The sequence below is a fragment of the Oncorhynchus mykiss genome, chromosome 25 (assembly GCF_057628025.1).
Source record: "Oncorhynchus mykiss isolate SJ-2025 chromosome 25, ASM5762802v1, whole genome shotgun sequence".
In the NCBI taxonomy this organism is placed as follows: Eukaryota; Metazoa; Chordata; class Actinopteri; order Salmoniformes; family Salmonidae; genus Oncorhynchus; species Oncorhynchus mykiss.
In genome coordinates, this window is record NC_143046.1 from 22180028 (window position 1) to 22188560 (window position 8533).

Here is an 8533-nt window from a genome sequence, read left to right on the forward strand (position 1 = left end):
TAGAGTACACTGAAGTGAAGAATAGATTGAGACAGTTATCCAAGATTGTTATGGACTCACCATTCCAGATGTGCTGCAGCCTTCAGGACAGTTCTGTGGTTCAGGACACAAAGGTAACATTGGTTACATTACTTTCATCTCTAAAAGTTGTCTGGACTTTTCAATTGTTGAAAATGTTTTTGTGTAATAATAACTGTCTCACCTTAAGTGCTCCATCAATATAAGATTTGATATCTTTAACATGCTCCAGAGATCTTCCTAGGCGTTGTACTGGAGATGAGGCGGTCAGGCTAATCATCATTGAGAGCAGCAGAAGTATTGTACCTTTGTGTATTGCCATTTTTCGATTGATGAACCCAAGTAGACGACTGGTGCCTAATGACTTGGTTCTGGACCTGTGTGGCAGCATTTAAGACCCATTGTTGAAATTTCCAAGCTTTTGGGGAATCCCTGTTGCCAGTTTTCTCACTATAATTATTTGTCATACTATATTCTCCCACACAGGCAACTTTAGTTTGATGCCATGGCATGAGTCTATGTGCCACTGTTAACCACATATCACTGAAATCATTTGTGTCATTTCCTTGGGTGATCTTCCATCTTTCTGGCAGGAACTTAGTCATTATTTACTACTTAGTTTTATTATCTAAACGATTCATTCATTTACATAAAGAGCCTTTGACAATCTTACAGACTAAGAAAATCAGCACCCCATACGTATTGACATATAATTTTAAATAGGCAATCAGCAGTTGGAATATCATTTTTTTTACTTAAAACTTAATTACACTACACGATCAATTTGATGTTATTTTAATGGACAATAAATGTCATTTTCTTTCAAAAACAAGGACATTTCTAAGTGACCCCAAACTTTCTAACGGTAGTGTATATAACAATATTAGTGATATATTAATGATATATTCTTGTGTATTTTATTTTATTTGTATTATTATTTGGGAAGGTCTCTCAAGCAAGCATTTCACGGTAAAGTCTACACAAGTTGTATTCATCACATGTGACATATACAATTGGATTTGATATATACCCATTGATCCTTGAATATTGTCAGAATGTGTGCATACTGGTAGCAAAGTCAGGTGCAGGAGAGCAGAGATTTGTGAACAGGTGCATACTTTATTTAGGCAAAAGTGCAAAACAGTCACAAGAATGATGTTCAACAATAAACATCTTCGTGAAAAATAACACGGAAAAAACAAGCCAGTCTGGCGCGTCAACAACACACACGTAACACAAACAATGTTACACAAAGACATGATGGGGAACAGAGGAATAAATCCATGTAGATTGATTGGGGAATGAAAACCAGGTGTGCAGGGAACAAGACAAAACAAATGGATACATGAAAAATGGAGCGGCGATAGCTAGAAAGCCGGTGACGTCGACCGCCGAACGCCGCCCGAACAAGGAGAGGAGCCGACTTCAGCGGAAGTCGTGACAGTACCCCCTGGCGCACGGCTCCAGCGGTGCGTCGACACCGGCCTTGGGGACGACCCGGAGGGTGAGGCGCAGGGCGATCCGGCCGGCGATGGTGGAATTCTCGCAGCAGCTCAGGGTAAAATATATCAGCCACAGGAACCCAGCACCTCTCCTCCGGACCTTACCCCTCCCACTCCACAAGGTACTGAAGGCCCCTTGCCCAATGCCTCGGAGTATGCCGGGGCCCCCTCGATGTCCAGAAGGGACGGAGGAACCTCCCGCACCTCAGACGCCTGGAGCGGACCAGCCAAGCTGTAACCTGTAACATACCTTGTTCACTCTCCTCAGGACTTTGAATGGCCCCACAAACCGCGGGCCCAGCTTCCGGCAGGGCAGGCTTCAGGTCAAGAGACAGACCCTGTCCCCCGGTGCGAACACCGGGGCCTCACTGCAGTGACGGTCTGCGCTGGTGTTTTGGCGCAGCGCGGCCTGCTGGAGGTGACCTTGAGCGGTTTCCCAGGTCTTCTCCGCGCGCCTGAACCAATCATCCACCGCAGGAGCCTCGGTCTGACTCTGATGCCACGGTGCCAGAACCGGCTGGACCAACCCGGCACCGGCAGTGTGCCCTCTGCGGCCACAGATGGTGCACGTTAAGGCCCCTCCTCCAGCCTCCCTATGCGCAGCCCCTCCCAACTCCATGGGCACCGGAGCGGGAGTGCTGGGAGATGGAACCGACACAGCCCCCTCAGGACGTCCATGGATGACCAGCAGGTTATCCATCCGGATGGACAGATCCACCAGTTGATCAAAGGTGATGGTGGCATCCCTGCAGGCCAGCTCCCGTCGGACGTCCTCACGCAGGCTGCATCGATAGTGGTCGATGAGGGCCCTGTCGTTCCATCCTGCTCCAGCGGCCAAGGTCCGGAACTCCAGCGCTCCTCGTCCCCTGCCTCAAAGGGAAAAGTCGTTCCCCCGCCGCTCTACCTTCGGGCGGATGGTCAAAGACGCCTCCTCGAAGTGGTCCAACGCCGCGTCTTCCTCTCCCCACACGGCGTTAGCCCATTCCAGAGCTCCATGAGACGAGGGCGGATACTCTCTCCCTTCCTGAGGGAGCTGGGTGAACGGTGACCAGGTATAGGTCCAGTTATAAAAGGAACCCCTGGCACTGTGCGGCCGTCCCATCATACTCCCTGGGAAGGGAGAGACGTATCCCACTGGATCTGGATCCAGATGGGACGGGTAGAGATAACCCCGGTTGCGCTGGTCGAGGTGCTGGAGAAACTTCCTGCCTCTCCCAGCGGTCCATGGTCTGGACAACGCAATCCATCATGGCACCGAGATGATGTAGCATTGCCGTGTGTTCCTGGACGTGCTCCTCAACTCCTCTGACCGGGGTACCTGCTCCTGCTGACTCCATGGTAGGTGTATGATTCTGTCAGGTGTGTGCGTACTGGTAGCGAAGTCAGGTGCAGGAGAGCAGAGATTTGTGAACAGGCGCACACTTTATTTAGGCAAAGTGCAAAATGCGCAAAACAGTCACAAGAATGATGTTCAACAATAAACATCTTCATGAAAAATAACACAGAAAAAACAAGCCAGTCTGGCGCGTCAACAACACACACGTAACACAAACAATATTACACAAAGACATGATGGGGAACAGAGGAATAAATACATGTAGATTGATTGGGGAATGAAAACCAGGTGTGCAGGGAACAAGACAAAACGTCAACCGCCGAACGCTGCCCGAGCAAGGAGAGGAGCCGACTCCTGCAGATGTAGTGACAAATATAACTTATACATGCCTCATGAGCTTAGTTCAACTGTAGCACCTCATCAGAACCCAAAAATAAAAGCTTGTTTTATTCCATTGTATAAAAAAGTAAAACTCTCAACAGACACAATATAGCCTCAAAACATGGTAAAAAACTATATTTGTGATATCATTGTTGGTCAATCCTTGAATCCATAGCTCTGTCTATGAATTTGAGAGTGGTTACATTTCTCCAATCCCATCCATCAGCTATTTACTGAAACAGTGGTGGGGTGAACACTTGTATGAACTGCAGATTGCCCCTTGAACAAGAAATGCCAACCTTTGGTTATAAACAGATGCTATCTTTTACTATACAGCGATATATGCTGATAGATGGTAAAATAGTTATCAATCAAACATTATTAACCACATCAAACACAACACTTGGCTTTCCCTGTGATGAGCTGTTTACAGAAAATTCTGATGCCCACACCAGCAACGTGCTTTTCAAAAAAGGTCACTCTACACATCAACCTGAATTACTGACATGCTAGGAAAAAGTGAAGATAAGAACTTGGGTTGAAGAGGTTATTTTCTTTGAAAGCAATACCAACTGCTGTGTCATTGTGCACAGACCAAATTTATTAAGGAACTGTCGTTGAAATAACGCTAAAAGGAGTCAAAAAATAACAATTCATTTAAAAACATCATACCTGTTACAGTTATATCACAAATTGATATATTACACTGCATACAAGATGTTAATGGAATGGAATTGAACAAACAGTAACATCAGTTAGTTTTCTTCCTCAGCTCAGTCTAGTTTAACAAAACACTGACCTTTTATTAAACAATAGTGAGCTATATTCTTTAGATTAGACTATGGTGAGTTATATTCTTTAGATTAGACTATGGTGAGTTATATTCTTTAGATTAGATAGTGAGCTATATTCTTTGGATTAGACTATGGTGAGTTATATTCTTTAGATTAGACTATGGTGAGTTATATTCTTTAGATTAGACTATGGTGAGTTATATTCTTTAGATTAGATAGTGAGCTATATTCTTTGGATTAGACTATGGTGAGTTATATTCTTTAGATTAGACTATGGTGAGTTATATTCTTTAGATTAGACTATGGTGAGTTATATTCTTTAGATTAGATAGTGAGCTATATTCTTTGGATTAGACTATGGTGAGTTATATTCGTTAGATTAGACTATGGTGAGTTATATTCTTTAGATTAGACTATGGTGAGTTATATTCTTTAGATTAGATAGTGAGCTATATTCTTTGGATTAGACTATGGTGAGCTATATTCTTTGGATTAGACTATGGTGAGCTATATTCTTTAGATTAGACTATGGTGAGCTATATTCTTTAGATTAGACTATGGTGAGCTATATTCTTTAGATTAGATAGTGAGCTATATTCTTTGGATTAGACTATGATGAGCTATATTCTTTGGATTAGACTATGGTGAGCTATATTCTTTAGATTGATTAGACTATGGTGAGCTATATTCTTTAGATTAGATAGTGAGCTATATTCTTTAGATTAGACTATGGTGAGCTATATTCTTTAGATTAGACAGTGAGCTATATTCTTTAGATTAGACTATGGTGAGCTATATTCTTAAACAAAGAGTTAATTTCCTTAAATTCTACACATTTAGCCAAGAACGGAGACAAGATTTTGGCATTTTATAAATAACTTCATGCAATTCTACAAATTTTGCCATGAGACGAAGAGAAAAAATTGCAGTTTTATAGCTAATTCCCTGCAGTTCTACACATTTTGCCAAAGGGTGGAAAGAAAATGTTGCTGTTTTTAATATGAGACATGAGCAAGCGTGACTAACAAAATCAATGGGGGCCAGCCGGGCGATAATTCAACCATGATTAATACAGTTCAGATAGCTGGTCGCTAGACTAACTTACCAATCTAAAAAATGTTAACTGAAATGGGCTAATTGAGTGACTATCAGTGACTGACATAAACGAGAAAAAAACTGCTGATGCACAACCAAAATGTTGAAATGTAACTTAATTGATCAGCGGGCCTACGAAAGGGGTGTCTGCGGGCCGACATAGATCAAGTTGCTTGAAGTCTAGGTCTAGTCCTGGACAATGTACCTCCACAAGGCACATAACACATAGCAGGGAATTGGTACTGGCTGAAGATCCAACATTGTTGACCATTATGACACAATATAGCTACACTTCTACATCCTGTGTTGTGCTCTGTTGATGATGAAGGGGATCCAGAGTTGTTATAGCTACTCCTCTACATCCTGTGTTGTGCTCTGTTGATGATGAAGGGGATCCAGAGTTGATATAGCTACTCCTCTACATCCTGTGTTGTGCTCTGTTGATGATGAGGAGATCCAGTTTTCCTTTTAACTGCGTGGTGAATGATGTCTGAGGGTTGAATGTTGATGTGCTGTAGATTCTTGACCCAATAAAGGGGATTTAAAACTGGTCTATTCATTCAAGGAACTCACTCTTCAGGCTCCCTTCACTGTCTGAGAAGTTCAGCAGCTCCTCCAGCTCATCCCCTGTGTCATCTTCCTCCTCCTCTGCCTCCCGGGACATCTGGGGCTTCCCCTCACCTTTCCCTCCCAACTCCAGGTAGCCCTTGGCTGTGGGGTTAGGCCCTCCACTCCGTATACCAGCCTCTGCCTTAGCCTTGGTGCCTTGCATCGTAGACGTGTGCTCCTCCCAGACCGGTGTCCCCCCTGGACTGCCACCTCCTGGCCGGGTGCCTGCCTCTCCGCTGGGGGCTTCTGCACTGGGGGCCAGTGACACCGCAGACTTGCTGGTACACAGCCCCATGAAGGTCTGCTTTTCTTGTGCAAGCTTACCCTCACTATTTCTCTCACACACTCCCTAGACTAGTGATGCACTGTGCGTTCTTGATGAGACTGGCTAAAACTGGGCATTACTACTGGTGTCTGTGTTGCTTACAAGAGAGGCAGAGGAGCACCCTGTTCAGTATTTTCCATAACAGCCGTTTTGAACAGAAGCTTTTGTTCTTCGGGTTCAGCTGGGTTTCAGAGAGCCCTTGACTTAAGACTAGTATCAAGACAGCTTGCCAGGGAAGTCTGTTGGTCGCAGTTCACCTCAGCTCTCAGAGCACATACCTAATCTAAATCATAGCATCTCTATACTTATCATGCAGTGTTATTCAGACTATTTGTAAATGCTCTTTTTGGACACAATTTCTCTAAAAAGCTTCCAAAGGTGTGCCATAAACATTTAATCAGTTTTAAATCAATAAATACATTGATAAAATTGAAGAATAATTATTGATGTAGAATTGAATTAATTACAATTATATGGATTAGGAGTCAGGTATAGTTCACAGCTATTAATGTCTCATGGACAAACACATGTAACAATTACATGAGATTATAATTCTGGGTTTCCAAGATTACACCACTACAAATTAGCTTTTTCTCTATTCATAATTATGTTCAAAAAGTGAATAATATACCTTTACAGTGTCATTTATTTTTCTCTGAAAGGAGAGAAGAGGCGCTTATCTAACAGTGGCATGACCACAGGTGAGCCTCGTTTACCAAATCACTTTGTTGAATTGCCACCCTGTTTCAATCCCTCATTTCTCAAATATTATCTAGTGGGAAAGCCAAATCATCTTACTGTGATGTTAAAAGTTCTGGATCATTTACTATACAGGATAGTTATGTACAGTTGAGGTCGGAAGTCAGGTTGGAGTCATTAAAACATGTTTTTCAACCACTCCACACATTTCTTGTTAACAAACTATAGTTTTGGCAAGTCGGTTAGGACATCTACTTTGTGCATGACACAAGTAATTTTTCCAACAATTGTTTACAGACACATTATTTCACTTATAATTCACTGTATCACAATTCCAGTGTGTCAGAAGTTTATGTACACTAAGTTGACTGTGCCTTTAAACAGCTTGGAAAATATCAGAAAATGATGTCATGGCTTTAGAAGCTTCTGATAGGCTAATTGACATCATTTGAGTCAATTGGAGGTGTACCTGTGGATGTATTTCAAGGTCTACCTTCAAACTCTGTGCCTCTTTGCTTGACATCATGGGAAAAATCAAAAGAAATCAGCCAAGTTCTCAGAAAAAAATTGTAGACCTCCGCAAGTCTGGTCCACCGCCTGAAGGTACCATGTTCCTCTGTACAAACAATAGTACGCAAGTATAATCACCATGGGACCACACAGCCATTATACCGCTCAGGAAGAAGACGCATTCTGTCTCCTAGAGATGAATGTACTTTGGCGCAAAAAGTGCAAATCAATCCCAGAACAACAGCAAAGGACCTTGTGAAGATGCTGGAGGAAACAGGTACAAAATTATCTATATCCACAGGAAAACGAGTCCTATATTGGCGTAACCTGAAAGGCCGCTCAGCAAGGAAGAAGCCACTGCTCCAAAACCGCCATAAAAAACTGCACATGGGGACAAAGATCATACTTTTTGGAGAAATGTCCTCTGGTCTGATGAAACAAAAATAGAACTGTTTAGCCATAATGACCATTGTTATGTTCAGAGGAAAAAGGGGGAGGCTTGTGGAAGACTATCCGAAACGTTTGACCCAAGTTAAACAATTTAAAGGCAATGCTACTAAATACTAATTGAGTGTATGTAAACTTCTGACCCACTGGGAATGTGATGAAAGAAATAAAAGCTTAAATTTCAGTCTCGATGTGCAAAACTGATAGAGACATACCCCAAGCGACTTACAGCTGTAATTGCAGCAAAAGGTGGCGCTACAAAGTATTAACTTAAGGGGGCTGAATAATTTTGCACGCCCAATTTTTCAGTTTTTGATTTGTTAAAAAAGTTTGAAATATCCAATAAATGTCGTTCCACTTCATGATTGTGTCCCACTTGTTGTTGATTCTTCACAAAAAAATACAGTTTTATATCTTTATGTTTGAAGCCTGAAATATGGCAAAAGGTCGCAAAGTTCAAGGGGGCCGAATACTTTCGCAAGGCACTGTATTTGGCTAAGGTGTATGTAAACTTCAGACTTCAACTGTAGTTAGCCTACATAACACCATCTCTTCAGGAAGCGTGTCCACACAAGACACATTGGTCACTTCCCTAGCTCCCTAGAATAGGGTGGTATGTACCTCTAAACTAAACCACCGATACTGGGCGAGATACTTTTTAAAATGTTTTATCCACTTTGGGGCTAAGGTTAAGAATGGGGGTAGGCGATGGGAGTGTGATCCTAGATCTGTGGTTCGGGACAACTTAATTTGGTCTCACAGGTCTCATCGCATGCTGTTTGTGATTACAAAGTTTTGTCTGAGTTATAGCAGTCAG